General features: G+C 46.4%; 1 pseudogene; it reads right to left on the bottom strand.

Moving 5' to 3' along the window:
- The window catches only part of LOC106588550 (rho guanine nucleotide exchange factor 2-like), a 100254-nt pseudogene that overhangs the window by 59400 nt on the left and 22302 nt on the right, over positions 1 to 18552 (bottom strand).

The raw sequence follows: 18552 nt of genomic DNA, 5'->3' as shown, positions 1-18552 counted from the left end.
AACATGTGTTACGGTGCGTTGCCATGGTATGTTCTCATGGCTTCTAGTCAGTTTATGCTGGATCATTGTCATTATCTAGAGCAGGTATTCCCAAACTGGGTTACGCACAATGCCGTCGGGGGTACGCCAAATAAAAATGAGATTCACTTTTATTTTTTTCTCTCCCTCTCTTCTTCTTCACATTTTCAAACAGTCCATTTATATTTTCCAATGGGGCTATACATTTGGGTTAAGTCCCCCCCCCCCCCTTCCTCGCCTGAGTAGCCTCGTTTCACTGCCAAAAATAAAATGAAACCATCTAGTGTTCAGCGAAATAACAACACAACGTCAAATACTGGTAACCTGGTCAAATAATTAACATCCAATCACATTAATCGTTATGCTCTAGCGAGAATTCCACTAATGATCCGTATGTAGCCAAACATAGGTGCTGCTCATTCCGTTTGCTCAAGAATGGATCAATGGTTAAAAAAAGTAAGGACCAAGTCCATAGAGACTCATACCAACTGCTACTACCAGCAGTACTACACCTGCACCTGTCGACGACACAAGTGCTTCCACGAGCACATCCAAAGCTAGCATCAGTAGTTCTACATTTGTTGTTAGCCCGGCTAGCATGGACACTGACAGTTGTGAATCTGATGCAGCCGAAGAGCTACTGCCCCCTTACCCGGGAAAGCACCGAACAGACAGGGACGTTGGACCATCGAAGAGGTGCAAATATGATGAGAAATACATTGATTTGGGGTTCACTTATATTGGGAATAGTGCCTTTCTTCAGCCACAGTGTGTTATATGACCCTTCTGGCCCTTCTTTGGACACTCTTAACTAACCTCCAGACGAACTTCAATGCCATACAACTCTCCTTCCGTGGCCTCCAACAGCTCTTAAATGCAAGTAAAACTAAATGCATGCTATTCAACCGATCGCTGCCCACACCTGCCCGCCCATCCAGCATCACTACTCTGGACGGTTCTGAGTTGTAATTGTCCACATATTCTAAACACCTAGGTGTCTGGTTAGACTGTAAACTCTCCTTCCAGACTCGTATTAAGCATCTCCAATCCAAAATCAAAGCTAGAATCGGCTTCGCAATAAAGCATCTTTCACTCATGCTGCCAAACATATCCTTGTCAAACTGACTATCCTACCGATCCTTGACTTCGGCGATGTCATTTACAAAATAGCCTCCAACACTCTACTCAGCAAATTGGATGCAGTCTATCACAGTGCCATCCGTTTTGTCACCAAAGCCCCATATACTACCCACCACTGCGACCTGTATGCTCTTGTTGGCTGGCCCTCGCTTCATATTCGTCGCCAAACCCACTGGCTCCAGGTCTTCTATAAGTCTTTGCTAGGTAAAGCTCCGCCTTATCTCAGCTCACTGGTCACCATATCAGCACCCACCCGTAGCACGAGCTCCAGCAGTTATATTTCACTGGTATCCCCCAAAGCCAATTCCTCCTTTGGCTGACTTTCCTTCCAGTTCTCTGCTGCCAATGACTGGAACGAACTGCAAAAATCACTGAAGCTGGAGACTCATATCTCCATCACTGACTTTAAGCATCAGCTGTCAGAGCAGCTCACAGATCATTGCACCTGTACATAGCCCATCTGTAAATAGCCCATCTAACTACCTCATCCCCATATTGTTATTTATTTTCTTGCTCCTTTGCACCCCAGTATCTCCACTAGCACATTCAACTTCTGCACATCTATCGCTCCAGTGTTTAGCATTTAAATTGTAATTACTTTGCCACTACGGCCTATTTATTGCCTTACCTCCCTAATCTTACCTCATTTGCACACACTGAATATAGATTTTTATGTTGTGTTATTGACTGTATGTTTGTTTATTCCATGTGAAACTCTGTGGTGTTGTTTGTGTCACACTGCTTTGCTTTATCTTGGCCAGGTCGCAGTTGTAAATGAGAACTAGTTCTCAACTGGCCTACCTGGTTAAATAAAGGCAAAACAAAATATGTGCAAAAGTACTCTTACAACTTGATGAAACCTTCACTCTTGCGCAGACGTTTAGAAACCAAACATGCCAATTTGAAAAATAAGCCACGTAAGTTTTTTGAGCAAGAATTAAGATTACTTTTGAGTAGTAAGACATAAAAGCAACAGATACCATTAATAAGAAGGGGCTAGAAGTGTCTTATATGGTGAGCTACCGAGTGGCTAGGACAAGCAAGCCCCATGCTTATTTCTTCCTGCTGCTGCGGATATGGCTGGGACAACGTAGGGGGAAAAGGCCCCAAAAAACTATACAGACAATACAATACAAACAACACTGTTTCACGACACAGTGACATGGCAGGACATGTTTTGAAACAATTACTGCTTTGCATACAAGCCAGTGAATTCTTTGCGTTACAGCTGGATGAGTCAGACTTCGCAGGCCTGGCACAGCTCCTGATATATGTCCGTTACATTTATGGGGGGGGTCAATTAAGGAAGACATCCTCTTCTGCAAACCAGGACAACAGGAGAGGATATTTTTAAAAGTACTGGATAGCTTTGTGATGTCAAACGGACTTTGGTGGTGGAGATGTGTTGGTATCTGTGATGGGGCAAAAGCCATGACAGGGAGACATAGTGGAGTGGTAACGCACATGCAAGAACTTGCTCCCGATGCCACTTGGGTATACTGCAGCATCCACCGAGAGTCTCTTGCTGCCAAGGGAATGCCTGACATCTTGAGAGACGTTTGACACTACAGTGAAAATGGTTAGAACTTGGTTAAAGCAAGGCCCCTGAACTCTCGTGTATTTCCTACACTATGCAATGATATGGGTAGCGACCATGTAATGCTTTTACAACATACAGAAGGGTGCTGGTAATCAAGGGGCAAAGTATTGACACATATTTTTTAATTGAGAGACGAGCTTAAAGTTTTTACTGACCATAATTTTCACTTGTCTGACCGCTTGCATGATGACAAGTTTCTCACAAGACTGGCCTATCTGGGTGATGTTTTTTCCTTGCCTGAATGATCTGAATCTAGGATTACAGGGACTCTCCGCAACTATATTTAATGTGCGGGACAAAATTGAGGCTATGATTAAGAAGTTGGAGCTCTTCTCGGTCTGCATTAACAAGGACAATACAGGCCTTTCTATCATTGTATGATTTTTTGTGTGCCAATGAACGCAAGGTTACAGACAATGTAAAATGTGATATAGCGAAGCACCTCAGCGAGTTGGGTGCGCAATTATGCAGGTACTTTCCCGAAACAACTGGAGTCGTTATCCCTTTCATGCCCTGCCTCCAGTCCGCTTACCGATATCTGAACAAAAGAGCCTCATCAAAATTGCAACAAGAGGTACTGTGAAAATTAAATACAAATCAGAAGCCACTGACAGATTTCTGGATTGGGCTATGCTCAGAGTATCCTGCCTTGGAAAATTGCGCTGTTAAAAAGACACTGATGCCCTTCGCAACCACGTACCTATGTGAGAGTGGATTCTCGGCCCCACTAGCATGAAAACTAAATACAGGCACAGACTGTGTGTGGAAAATGATTTAAGACTCTTTCCAATACGACCCAACATTGCAGAGTTATGTGCATCCTTTCAAGCACACCCTTCTCATTAACCTGTTGTGAGTTATTCACAATTTTCAATTAACAAATTTATATGTAAGATGGCTCAATAAAGAGAAAAATTATTGATTATTATTTGTGCCCTGGTCCTATAAGAGCTCTTTGTCACTTCCCATGAGCTGGGTTGTGACAAAAACTCACACTCATTCTTATGTGTAATAAATGTATCGTATAGTGTGTGTGGCAGGCTTACAATGATGGCAAAGAAGAACATTTGAGAGTGTGCTGACCCTGGTGCTAGAGGGGGTACGCAGCTGGAGGTTGAATGTTCGAAGGGGTACGGGACTATAAAAAGTTTGGGAACCACTGATCTAGAGGGATAGAAAGTTATTGCTTCAAGGTATCTGTACCTGAAAATACATGATCTAAGTGATTGATAGTCGGCATTCAGCAGTCATAAAAGTATGCCTTTACTTTGAAGAACTACGAAAATAGTGATTTGGTCAGACAGCAGCTCTGAGATGAGGAAATAAAGTCAAAGTAATATACACATCAACTGAAATATTTGATTAAAGTAGGCCTGAAGTAATGTGAATAAATGATGGTTAATAAGTGATACACAGTAATGGGCAGTCAACTACCATCATGGGACTTTTATTAATCGTTTTATTCTGTGTTGTTACAGAATTCAACCAGATTCTGACAATGCATGTTGCGTTGTAGTGGCAGGAAGGTTGACAGTGAGGAAGGGAGAGAAAAGCTGACTGCAAAGCTCTACTGAGCTCACAAGGCAATAAAGTGATTTACTCTGCCCTCTGCTGGACATAACTGTTACAAACACTCTCCCAATAGTACATTGTCAAGTACAAGTAATATTTCAGGGAATTTAACATATGTAATAAACAAGACCTTTGAAATTATTTGCCAATCCATAAAAAAAAAAATGTTTCCATTGTAATGTTTTGCTGGTCTTGTTATTACTCGATGTAAGCGGTCAGTCATTTGCAAGTGAATGACCAGTCCATTTCATAGTATACTACATAGTTATAAAGACCATGGACAAAGTCCACTGTAACCAACAGAAGGCAATAATCAAAAAGCCTCCACTCTGTCCAAGGAGTATCCACCCTGTGTGATAAGTACAGTGCAGTCGGAAAGTATTCAGACCCCTTGACTTTTTCCACATTTTTGTTACAGCCTTATTCTAAAATTATTTAAATGGTATTTTTTCCTCAAATCTATACACAATAACCCATAATAAGCAAAAACAGTATTTTAGAAATTGTTAGAAATGTATTAAACTGAAATATCACATTTACATAAGTATTCAGACCTTTTACTCAGTACTTGTTTGGGGGGCAGCAAGTAGCCTAGTGGTTAGAGCGTTGGGACAGTAACAGAAAGGTTTCTGGATCGAATCCCTGAGCTGACGAAGATTAAAAAAAAATATATACATATATGTCTTTCTGCCCTTGAACAAAGCAGTTAACCCACTGTTCCCCAGTAGGTCTTGTAAATACGAATTTGTTCTTAACTGACTTGCCTAGTTAAATAAAGGTTAAATAAAATAAATACTTTGTTGAAGCTGTGATTACAGCCTCGAGTCTTCTTGGGTATGAAGCTACAAGCTTGGCACACCTGTATTTGGGGAGTTTCTCCCATTCTTCTCTGCAGATCCTCTAAAGAGTTGGATGGGGAGCGTTGCAGCACAGTAATTTTCAGGTCCACTCCTCAAGCCACTCCTGCATTATCTTGGCTGTGTGCTTAGGGTCGTTATCCTGTTGGAAGGTGAACTCTCGCCCCAGGTTGACGTCCTGAGCTCTCTGCAGCAGGTTTTTATCAAGGATCTCTCTGTACTTTGCTCCATTCATCTTTCCCTCGATCCTGACTAGTCCCAGTGCCTGTCATTGAAAAACATCCACCACCATGCTTCGCCGTAGGGATGATGCCAGGTTTCCTCCAGACGTAATGCGTGGCATTCAGGCCAAAGAGTTCAATCTTGGTTTCATCAGACCAGATAATCTTGTTTCTCATGGTCAGAGTCCTTTAGGTGCCTTTTGGCAAACTCCAAGTGGGCTGTCATGTGCCTTTTACTGAGCAGTGGCTTCTGTCTGGCCACTCTACCATAAAGGCATGATTGGTGGAGTGCGGCAGAGATGGTTGTCCTTCTGGAAGGTTCTCCCATCTCCACAGAGGAACTCTGGAGCTCTGTCAGAGGAACCATAGGGTTCTTGGTCACCTCCCTGACCAAGGCCCTTCTCCTCCGATTGCTCAGTTTGGCCGGGCGGCCAGCTCTAGGAAGAGTCTTGGTGGTTCCAAACTTCTTCCATTAAAGAATGATGGAGGCCACTATGTTCAATGCATTTTGTGGTACCCTTCCCCAGATCTGTGCCTTGACACAATCCTGACTCAGAGCTCTAGGGGACAATTCCTTCGACCTCATGGCTTGGTTTTTGCTCTAACATGCACTGTCAACTGCGGGACCTTACATAGGCAGGTGTGCGTCTTTCCAAATCATGTCCAATCAATAAAATTTACAACAGGTGGACTCCAATCAAGTTGTAGAAACATCAAGGATGATCAATGGAAACAGGATGCACCTGAGCTCAATTTCGGGTATCATAGCAAAGAGTCTGAATAGTTATGTAAATAACTTTTTATTTTTAAAAAATTTGCTAAAAAATCTAAAAACCTATTTTCACTTTGTTATTATGGGGTAGTGTGTGTAGACTGATGGGGGGAACAATTTAATGCATTTTATAATAAAGCTGTGACATAAAATGTGGAAAAAGTCACAGGGTCTGAATACTTTCCAAATGCACTGTTCACAACCCTCTAGGCCTCTAAGCCCGTAGGTTTACTATAATGGGCAAAATTATGCAGTTATCACAATGCTGTGTCTGACTATTCATTAATGTGAAGACTGTTGTATTATCAAATCAATTCTCTGTACTTATTACGTGATTAAACTAATCATGTAAACTTTACCTAGGAAGTTGGGGCACCACGGGAAAATGTTTATAGTCTCTATTTTTCATATTTTATCGATTAGTCATTCTCATCTGAATGTTGCAAACCCTTGGATATCTGCACGATGTCACGACTTCCGCCGAAGTTGGTCCCTCTCCTTGTTCGTTCGGCGGTTGTTGTCACTGGTTTTCTAGTTGCCACCGATCCACGTTTTCGTTTTCCATTTGTTTTGTCTTCATTGTACACACCTGTTTTCCATTTCTTAATTATTGTTCCCTATTTAACCCTCTGGTTTCCCCATTGGTTTTGTGCGTGTTTGTTCCGTGTTAAGCTGTCGCGTATGTTTGTGAGCCGAGTTTGTTTCCCTACGTGGAATATTTTGTTGAGTAAAGACCTTTATTACTCATTCTCGGTGTCCTGCACCTGACTCCGTCCCACCTGCTGCACACTGACTCTTGATAGAAACACGCACCATATATTATGGAGTCAGCAGGTGCACCCAGCCCTCCGTTACCTACGGAGGAGCGCGTCCAGCAGCACGCGACTATGCTACAAGATCTTGGCACAGCCATGGATCACGTGCTGCACACCATGGAGCGATGGGAGAGAGGGGGTTTTCCCACACCCCCATCAACGTCACCCCAACCCATACCACTGTCCACCCCTCTGTCACCTGGACCCAGTGGGATTTGGCTCTCGCCCCCGAGGGTGTATGATGGGATGGCTGCCGGGTGCCAGGGGTTCCTGCTCCAGTTGGAGCTCTACCTGGCGACCGTCCACCCGGCTCCTTCAGGACACGAGAGCATGTCCGCCCTCATCTCCTGTCTGTTGGGGAAGGCACTTGAGTGGGCCAACGCCGTATGGGGGAGAGAAGGCGCAACTTTGGTCCACTATGAGGATTTCAACGCTTGTTCCATCTTAGACAGGGGATGAGGAGCGCACAAGTCTTTGCACTGGACTTCAGGACCCTGGCCGCCAGCGCGGGATGGAATGAAAGGGCCCTGATTGACCATTACCGGTGTAGTCTACAGGAGGACGTTCGTCGGGAGCTGGCATGCAGGGTCACCACCCTTACCCTCGACCAGCTGGTGAATTTATCCATCCGGCTGGATAACCTGTTGGCCACCAGCGGACGTCTGGATCGGGGCCCATCAATTCCATCCCCCCAGCACCTCCGATCCTACACCTATGGAGCTCGGAGGTGCTGCTCTGAGGGTGACCGGAGGGGGGGCCATTCCCTGCACCACATGTGGCCGCAGAGGGCACACTGCTGGTCAGCGCTGGGGAGGTTCCTCAGGGAGTCGAGGCAGCAGGCAGGGCACTGGCGGATCATCCCAGGTGAGTAGGCACCTGACTCACCCAGAGCTCCCTGTTGCTCACGTGTCTGTGTGTGTATAGAATTTCCTGAGTTTTCCACGCATAAGGCGCTAGTAGATTCAGGCGCAGCTGGGAACTTTATTGACCGTTCATTTGCACTTAGTTTAGGGATCCCAATTGTTTCTGTTGATGTGCCCTTCCCTGTACATGCCTTAGATAGTCGTCCTTTAGGGTCGGGGCTGATTAGGGAGGTCACTGCTCCACTATGTATGATAACGCAGGAGGGTCATGAGGAGAGAATTGGTCTCTTCCTGATTGAGTCTCCTGCGTTTCCGTGGTGCTGGGCCTTCCCTGGTTGGCCTATCATGACCCCACTATTTTGTGGCAACAGAGGGCTCTCAAGGGATGGTCACGTAGGTGCTCAGGGAGGTGTGTAGGTGTTTCCATCGGTGCCACTATGGTGGAGAGTCCAGACCAGGTCTCCACCGTGCACATCCCCTCTGAATATGCCGATTTGGCTCTCGCCTTCTGTAAGAAGAGGGCGACTAAATTACCACCCCATCGACGGGGGGATTGTGCGATAAATCTCCTGGTAGACGCAGCACTTCCCAGGAGTCACGTGTATCCTCTGTCACAGGAGGAGACGGCGGCTATGGAAACATATGTCTCCGAATCTCTGGGGCAGGGATACATTCGGCCTTCCACTTCACCTGCCTCCTTGAGTTTCTTTTTTGTGAAGAAGGACGGTGGTTTACGCCCGTGTATTGACTATCGAGGTATCAATCAGATCACTGTGAGGTACAGTTACCCGCTGCCTCTCATAGCCAGTGCGATCGAGTCAATGCACGGGGCACGCTTCTTCACAAAATTGGATCTCAGGAACGCTTACAATCTGGTGCGTATCCGGGAGGGGGGGATGAGTGGAAGACGGCATTTAGTTCCACCTCTGGGCACTATGAGTGCCTCGTCATGCCGTACGGGTTGATGAATGCTCCATCAGTCTTCCAATCCTTTGTAGACGAGATTTACAGGGACCTGCACGGGAAGGGTGTAGTGGTGTATATCGATGACATTCTGATTTACTCCGCTACACGCGCCGAGCATGTGTCCCTGATGCACAGGGTGCTTGGTCGACTTTTGGAGCATGACCTGTACGTCAAGGCTGAGAAATGTCTGTTCTTCCAACAGTCCATCTCCTTCCTCGGGTACCACCTCTCCGCGTCAGGGGTGGCGATGGAAAGTGACCGCATTTCAGCCGTGCGTAATTGGCCGACTCCAACCACGGTAAAGGAGGTGCAGCGGTTCTTAGGGTTTGCCAACTACTACCGGAGATTTATCTGGGGCTTTGGTCAGGTAGCGGCTACCATTACCTCATTGCTGAAGGGGGGACCGGTGCGACTGCAGTGGTCAGCTGGGGCGGACAGGGCTTTTGGTCACCTGAAGGCTCTGTTTACCTCGGCTCCCGTGCTGGCTCATCCTGATCCCTCCTTGGCATTTATAGTGGAGGTGGACGCGTCCGAGGCTGGGATAGGAGCTGTGCTGTCTCAGCACTCGGGTATGCCACCAAAGCTCTGCCCCTGTGCTTTCTTTTCGAAGAAGTTCAGCTCGGCGAAGCGAAACTATGATGTGGGGGAACCGGAGCTGTTGGCTGTCATAAAGGCTCCGAAGGCGTGGAGGCACTGGCTTGAGGGGGCTAAACACCCTTTTCTCACCTGGACTGACCACCGTAATCTGGAGTACATCCGGGCGGCGAGGAGAATGAACCCTTGCCAGGCAAGGTGGGCCATGTTTTTCACCCATTTTCGTTCACCCTATCCTACAGACCAGGTTCCCAGAACGCTAAGGCAGATGCACTTTCCCGGATGTATGACACAGAGGAGCAGTCCACGGATCCCACTTCCATACTCCAGGCTTCTTGCCTGGTGGCACCAGTGGTGTGGGAAGTGGGCGCGGACCTTGTGCACAGAGCCCACACCCACCCAGTGTCCGGTGGGGCGTCTGTACGTTCTGTCTGCGACTGTTTGATCTCTTGGGCCCACACGTCACCCTCCTCTGGTCATCCTGGCATTGGTCGGACAGTGTGCTGTCTTAGTGGGAAGTACTGGTGGTCTACCCTGGCTCAGGATGTGAGGGTTTATGTTTCCTACTGCTCGGTGTGCACCCAGTGCAAGGCACCTAGACACTTGCCCAGAGGGAAATTACAACCCCTACCCGTTCCACAATGGCCGTGGTCACACCTATCGGTGGATTTCTTGACGGATCTTCCTCCGTCACAAGGGAACACCACGATCCTGGTCGTTGTGGATCGGTTTTCTAAGTCCTGCCGTCTCCTTCCTTAGCCCGGTCTCCCTACGGCCCTACAGACTGCAGAGGCCCTGTTTACTCACGTCTTCCGGCACTATGTGGGTAGGTTTCTGCGGTCCTATTGCCAGGACCGGCCGGGGGAGTGGGCGGCTTTCATCCCCTGGGCAGAGATGGCCCAGAACTCACTCCGCCACTCACCTATCTCCTTTCCAGTGCGTACTAGGTTATCAGCCGGTTCTGGCACCGTGGCATCAGAGCCAGATGAGACGCTGCCCATGTGCACCTGCAACGGGCCATCAGGCGGCAGAAGGCGAGCGCTGACCGCCACCGCAGTGAGGCCCCGGTGTTCACGCCGGGGGATCGGGTCTGGCTCTCGACCCGAAACCTGCCCCTCTGCCTGCCCTGCCGGAAGCTGGGTCCGCGGTTTGTGGGGCCATTTAAAGTCCTGAGGAGACTGAACGAGGTTTGTTATAGATTACAGCTCCCCCCGATTACCGCATTAACCCCTTGTTCCATGTGTCTCTCCTCAGGCCGGTGGTGGCTGGTCCGCTCCAGGGATCTGAGGTACGGGAGGTTCCTCCGCCCCCTCTGGACACCGAGGGGTCCCGGCGTATGCTGTTCGAGCCATCATGGACTCAAGGCGTCGGGCGAGGGGCCTTCAGTACCTCGTGGAGTGGGAGGAGTATGGTCCGGAGGAGAGATGCTGGGTGCCGGTGGAGGACATTCTGGATCCTTCGTTACTGCGGGAGTTTCACGGTCTCCACCCGGATCGTCCTCCGGGTCATCCCTGAGGCCAGTGTCGGCGCGCTGCTGGAGCCGCGCGTCAAGGGGGGTACTGTCACGACTTCCGCCGAAGTTGGTCCCTCTCCTTGTTCGGGCGGCGTTCGGTGGTCGTCGTTACCGGTTTTCTAGTTGCCACCAATCCACGTTTTCTTTTTCCATTTGTTTTGTCTTCATTGTACACACCTGTTTTCCATTTCTTAATTATTGTTCCCTATTCAACCCTCTGGTTTCCCCATTGGTTTTGTGCATGTTTGTTCCGTGTTAAGCTGTTGCGTATGTTTGTGAGCTGAGTTTGTTTCCCTACGTGGAATATTTTGTTGTTTTGTTGAGTAAAGACCTTTATTACTCATTCTCGGTGTCCTGCGCCTGACTCCGTCCCACCTGCTGCACACTGACTCTTGACACAGGAACCGTACTCTCCATAATGAATCAGCGATATACAAATTGGCAAAATTATTTATTTACTAACTAACTAAAATCACAGAAATACATAAACAAACAATACAGTAATTGGTTACTAACACAATGCATCGATAAGTCCCTAGTGGGCTAAACCGCTATGACGGCTTGGTAGACAATGGAAAGGAGTGGGGACGGATAAAGAGCGGGAAAGACAAAATGGATTCACTACACACAGTTGACAATTATATTAATTGAAATGCTAATCCTTTGCACATGAATGGCCGCTCCTTCAAAAATAATTGCAATGTATTTATTTACGCCCTTATGTCGTTGTTGTCTTCTCTGTTGGAATCGCCGGTCTGTCTGCTGGAGAGTCAGCTCATCAGAGAGTCTCTGGTTAACATCCCCAGAAGTCACAATGTCTTTCGTGGTTGTGGCTTTCTCAGCGGCTCTGGATAGTGTCTGTCGTAATGGATCCGTCAGGCATACAGATAGATGGTTGTTGCATAGAATAGTTGCTTCTGCGGTTGTCGGTATTCTCGTACTAGATTTACGTAATTTCCAGCTGCAGACGACTAGTAATTCTATGTCTAGGATTTGCTCTTATTCTGTAGTGATCGATAGTCTTAGAGTTGAACCATTTCCAGCCGTGTAGCCAACACTACACGCTGTCTGGTCTCCTGGGCCTATAGAGTTGTAGTTCTTAACCATTTCAACATGTAGCGTCAGCTCCATGTTTTCTAGTCTAATGTACATTTCGCAAGGAGTGGGTTTTATACTCACTGAGAAAAGTGCAGTCCATGACGCCGACGTGATGTCTATGCTCACTTGGCAGTGGCCACTGACTTGGTTAACTTTATATGAAAACCCATATTTTCTCATTTAGAAGGTTAACATCACATTACATCTTTTCACAAATAGTTCCACGTTTAATCATATACGTTTCACAATATTTAGATGTAAACCCCATAATTAAGTGTACACAACCAAAGACACAGTAATGACTGTTTCCTGTCCTTCATGAGATCACCAAATGAAACACACTCATCATGACTGTCCCTTAAGTGTCCACAGACCACTCTCACATTCTCAAAAATATAAATATTGTTTAATTATTCAAAACTTTTGATGTCCAAGGATGTCTCTGTGTTCCACAGTTTGCATTCCAAACTCACACACTACAGAGCATAGATGCAGCATGTTTTATGACCGCCATAAAACAGCCGACTTCCCACTCTCCCCCTCTACGAGAACGAGCACGCTGTAGAGCGGACCCACTGTAACCTGATCCTTCAGATCGTCACAGGAGAGTTATGACAACTTATGGCTAGTTAGGAGACAAAATGATTCTGTTATCACTAGCTATTGACTAAAGGCAAAAAACTAAAATATATGCAGACCTTTGACACGTTTATTACTCTCCATTCCGTTTCAGTCATGAGTCAACACACCTTGTTCAAAAGGTAAAATCTTTCTGGTCGCCATTCAATATGATCAGCAACACCACACAGTGTCGTTGTCATAATGATATTACCCTATTGAGAAGAGACCTTAGATAAATAATGAGTCGTAGATCTCGTGTGCTGTGGGTTGGTCGGTCGGTTAAGGCCACCGCATTTGGCACATGCAATCCCATGTCTTCGAGGGATGAAATCCTAATCTTCTACACCGTTTCTCCTCTATCAGTCTGCCCTTCATTCATACCCGTCGCTGTCAATAAAATATGATTTACTCTACTGCAGAAAGCAGGCCTCTCCTACCTTGCGGTTGCCGGCCATCTTGCGTAGGAAACTGAAGGTGCGCACAAAAGGGCCGCCTGTCACCTCCTCCTGGGCCCGGTCTCTCGTGATCTCCGTCCAGCTTCCCTCTCTCCCCCAGAGCAGAAGACCCAGGTCCCTATCCACACTGAGGGAGAGGAGAACATTAAAGAGAAGAGGGAAAAGGACAGGAAAGTTTGACAAAGAAAAGAGAGAGACGACATGAAAGTTTGAGAGGACACGAGGATGACAAGAAAGGGAAGAATTACAGAGAGGAAAGAGGAACAGAAGACATGAAAGATTTAGATAGATGATTAGAGGAAGGAGCAGGATAGTAAAGGGAATGATAAAAGAGAAGAGAGGAAGTGAGAAAAATAGAGAGGTAGAGAAAGTGCCAGATTGCATATTATCACTGCAGGCCGCTTTTAGCATTGAATGTGAACGGTCATTTAATAACAACATGGGACATGCAACTATAAAATGCACCATGACTTCCATGATAACAGGAACCACAGCCAGAATTGAGACTGCGGTACGAGAGACAAACAGGTCTAGCATGGTTATGGCTGTTTGCTAAAGGAAACAGATCCAAAATGGCGACCTCCTTTGCATGAAAGGAAAAACGGGGAGAAAGGCAACTCACCTCTGCGTGGATCCTCCAAGTTGACCGTAGGGTAAAGTCTCTGGAACACACAGATCAGAAGACACTCACACTGACACCTTTCTAAACACTCTCCACAGCTTACAACTCAATAACAGCTATGCCAAGAACAAGGCAGAAATAAAAAGATTTTTAAAAATAAAATAAAAAAGTAGGTAAATGTCCCATTCACCTGATGCTCATTCAAGGGCTTCACTGTTATTTATAACCAAGAATAAACTAGCCAAGCGCAAATAGTAAGTTATTATGAGAGTGAAAGAGACACAGATAGTAGCCTATAGGCTACTGAGTTTGATAACACGGATTAGACGAGAAGGATAGGGAGAGAATGATAGAAGAAATTACAGTAAAACAGTTGGTCATCCAAGCAGTGTGTCAAAATGGAGGAATTGAAGTGGAGGAGACTAGTAGAGAGCGAGAGAGGAGAGATGGGAGAGGTAGCAGTAGAAATGGAGGCTCTGCTATGAAGCTGGTACTGGGGATAACAGGACCAGAGCCCAGACAGAACAAACACAGGAAGAGCGCTTCCGCATTGCTGCACATACACACAGAGATGGAGGCACACACACAGAGATGGAGGCACACACACAGAGATGGAGGCACACACACACACAAACCCTCAGAGAAACACTGACACATTGACAAACACAAACCCTTAAGAAATAAAGACTGAAGCATACACATGCACTGAAAAACAAAAAGACACACACCAACTGAGAAACATACTGTACACATAAACAGTGAAAACCAGACAAACATACATGCAGAAACTGATAATCATTGACAAACAAAAACAAGCATGCATTTAGTGCAAATTACAAAACCCAATTATGATCATTAAATACACCCACATAAATATGTACAAAAATGATCCAACCATTGTAAACAAAACAAGAAGGCACAATGAGACAGGGCATTTACACACAAACACATGTACTTTCACTCCGTCTATCAAACGCATGGACGCACACACAGCTATTGACTGACACTGACGTACTGTCCAACTTGAGCCCGATTCAGAGCAAAACAAAGACTGACAAAGTGTGCGTGTGTCTAGATACGATACAGATCGCATAAAAAAGGCAAGAAAGACACTTTGCAGTCAGAGCAGTGTTTGGGAAGAGTAAAGAGTTTATCGACTTACTAACATCTAGAGATGGCTACAAGGATACATTCTGCCCAGCAAACAGTTAAACCATCTACTTTAGAACTTCAAGTAACATTCCTTGGCTGCAGTCCAGTTCTCTACCCTTCTCCACTAAGTCTCCTCATTATGTGCTGAATTTAAAAGGAATGGACGGGTGTAAGAAATCTGGGAGAAACGAGGGTACGCTTTAGGGTGTAGGGATACAGAATAGGATCACAGGCAGCCTATGTGACACCTTCAACCATTTGAACTTGTCTGACCCCAGGTTGTGTTCATTAAGGCACACAACAGAAAACATGTTGGAACAGGAAACAAAAATCTGTGTTTCTTATTGGACAGTTCCAGGTAGTCCCTCCCCGTTTCAGTCCATTTTCTTTGTTTGGTGCGTAATAAACACGATCCAGGCATGTAGCATAGGCTTACCGTAGCAGTTGGAGCGTGGTCGGGGGGCCGTGCTGGGAGGGTTGCTGCGACGCACCACACTGAGGGTTGGGGCCGACGCACTGCAGCCCTGCAGCTGGTTGGACTGTTCCTATTTTAATTAAGCACATATTACACAAAATTAACGATTAGCATTGAACTGCTCCTGTGACCGAACAAGAAGTTATACTTCAGGTTTTAGTGGAGGGTGAATGCACGTAAACAGCATTTACTCACCTTTTTATTAAGTAAATAATGTTTACGCACCTATCACGCTAAATTAACGTTGACGGCATTTACGTTACTTACTATTCATCTCAATGTTCACCATTGACGAACCTTAGCTACACTACATCAAATCAAATTTTATTGGTCACATACACATGGTTAGCAGATGTTATTGCGAGTGTAGCGAAATGCTTGTGCTTCTAGTTCAGTCAGTGCAGCAATATCTAACAATTCCACAACATATACCTAAAACACACAAATCTAAGTAAAGGAATGGAATAAGAATATCTAAATATATGGATGAGCAATGACAGAGCGGCATAGGCTAAGATGCAATAGAGAGTATAGAATACAGTATAGATATGAGATGAGTATGCAAGATATGTGAACATAATTAAAGTGGCATTACTAAAGTGACAAGTGTTCCATTTATTAAAGTGGCCAATGATATCAAGTCTGTGTGTAGACAGCAGCCTCTCTGTGCTAGTGATGGCTGTTTAACAGTCTGATGGCCTTGAGATAGAAGCTGTTTTTCAGTCTCTCGGTCCCAGCTTTGATACACCTGAACTGACCTCGCCTTCTGGTTGGTAGCGGGGTGAACAGGCAGTGGCTTGGGGGGTTGTCCTTGATGATCTTTTTGGCCTTCCTGTGACATCGGGTGCTGCAGGTGTCCTGGAGGGCAGGTAGTTTGCCCCCGGGGAGGAGTTGTGCAGACCGCACCACCCTCTGGAGAGCCCTGCGGTTGTGGGCGGGGCAGTTGCCGTACCAGGCAGGGATACAGCCTGGTACGGCAACTGCATCTAAAAGTTTGTGAGGGTTTTAGGTGACAAGCCACATTTCTTCAGCTTCCCGAGGTTGAAGAGGCGCTGTTACGCTTTCACCACACTATCTGTGTGGTTGGACCATTTCAGTTTGTCCGTGATGTGTACGCTGAGAAACCTAAAACGTTCCACCTTCTCCATTGCTGTCCCGTCGATGTGGATAGGGGGGTGTTCCCTCTGCTGTTTCCTGAAGTCGACAATCATCTATGAGTGAGGTTATTTTCCTGACACCACACAGAGCCCTCACCTCCTCCCTGTAGGCTGTCTCGTCATTGTTTGTAATCAAGCCTAGTACTGTAGTGTCGTCTGCAAACTTGATGATTGAGTTGGAGGCGTGCATGGCCACGCAGTCATGGGTGAACAGGGAGTACAGGAGGGGGCTGAGCACGCACCCTTGTGGGGCCCCAGTGTTGAGGATCAGCGAAGTGGAGATGTTTCCTACCATCACCACCCGGGGGCAGCCCGTCAGGAATTCCAGGACCCAATTGCACAGGGCGGGGTTGAGACCCAGGGTCTCAAGCTTAATGATGAGCTTGGAGGGTACTATGGTGTTGAATGCTGAGCTGTAGTCAATGAACAGCATTCTTACATAGGTATTCCTCTTGTCCAGATGGGATAGGGCTGTGTGCAGTGTGATGGCAATTACATTGTCTGTGTAATCGCCCTATTGGGGCGGTAAGCAAATTGAAGTGGGTCTAGAGTGACAGGTAAGGTGGAGGTGATATGATCCTTGACTAGTCTCTCAAAGCACTTCATGATGACAGTGAGTGCTACGGGGCAATAGTCATTTAGTTCAGTTACCTTTGCATTCTTGTGTACAGGAACAATGGTGGCCATCTTGAAGCATGTGGGGACAGTAGACTGGGATAGGGAGAGACTGAATATGTCCGTAAACACCAGCCAGCTGGTCTGCGGATACTCTGCGGATGAGGCAAGGGATACCGTCTGGGCCAGCAGCCTTGCGAGGGTTAACACGTTTAAATGACTTACTCACATTGGCCACGGAGAAGGAGAGCCCACAGTCCTTGGTAGCAGGCCGCGTCGGTGGCACTGTATTATCCTCAAAGCAGGCAAAGGTATTTAGTTTGTCTGGAAGCAAGACGGTGTCCGTGACATGGCTGGTTTTCCTTTTGTAGTCCGTGATTGTCTGTAGACTCTGCCACATACGTCATGTCTCAGCCGTTGAATTGCGACTCCACTTTGTCTCGATACTGACATTTTGCTTGTTTGATTGCCTTGCGGAGGGAATAACTACACTGTTTGTATTCGGGCATAGTCCCAGTCACCTTTCCATGGTTAAATGCGGTGGTTCATGCTTTCAGTTTTGCGCCAATGCTGCCATCTATCCATGGTTTCTGGTTAGTGTAGGTTTTAATAAAGTCACAGTGGGTAAAACATATCCTATACTCTTCCTTATAAACTCACTCACCGAATCAGCGTATACGTCAATATTATTCTCTGAGGCTACCCGGAACATAGCTCATTCCACAACTTTCATAGCATTGAAAGTCTCTACGGTTTTCTCAATACATGCATCTTCATTCAGACTGAATGAAAGCCTGCTAGTCCAATCCCACGACCAGGGTTCGCTGATTCACAGGCTCACCTCCAATACGGAGTAGTGCTGCGGGTCGGACCCTGCCTCCTCTTCCGTGAGGGAAGACAAGGAGCCCTCCTGAGTGATGGGGTTCCTCCCCACTCGCCGGACGCCCAGTGCCGCTCCCAGAACCTTCTCCATCTCCAGGTTCTCCAGACTCACACTAAGGGAAGAATCAGTTCAATTTAACTTTATTTATCCCTTAGATAGGCATTGTCAGTTTACAAATATTAAAATCCTCCATAAATACATACGAACACTCCCAAATAAAATACATCCCCTGCAACAATATTAGTAGAATAGAAGTAGAGAGATCAGAGAGAAAGGGAAAATGTTTCTAACCAACTTTGACCCCTACACTTCTGAATAAAGTATCCACACACATACACACTCCCATTCACTAGTTACCACTCACTATAGTTGCAGATGAGAGGTTGTTTCCATAACTCCTGGTAGGTATCAAGGCAATGAGGGTTGACTGACACTGTCCCACACAGCTGTGTGTGTTGTGGTTGTAACAATGTCTGACTGGACATGTCATTCTGTGTGTGTGTGTGTTTGTGTTTGAGGGGAGGGGGAGAGATGTCCAAGGAT

This window comes from Salmo salar, chromosome ssa27 (assembly GCF_905237065.1).
Source record: "Salmo salar chromosome ssa27, Ssal_v3.1, whole genome shotgun sequence".
NCBI lineage: Eukaryota > Metazoa > Chordata > Actinopteri > Salmoniformes > Salmonidae > Salmo > Salmo salar.
The sequence above is the reverse complement of the archived record's forward strand: the minus strand, read 5'-3'. Positions and strand labels throughout refer to the sequence as shown.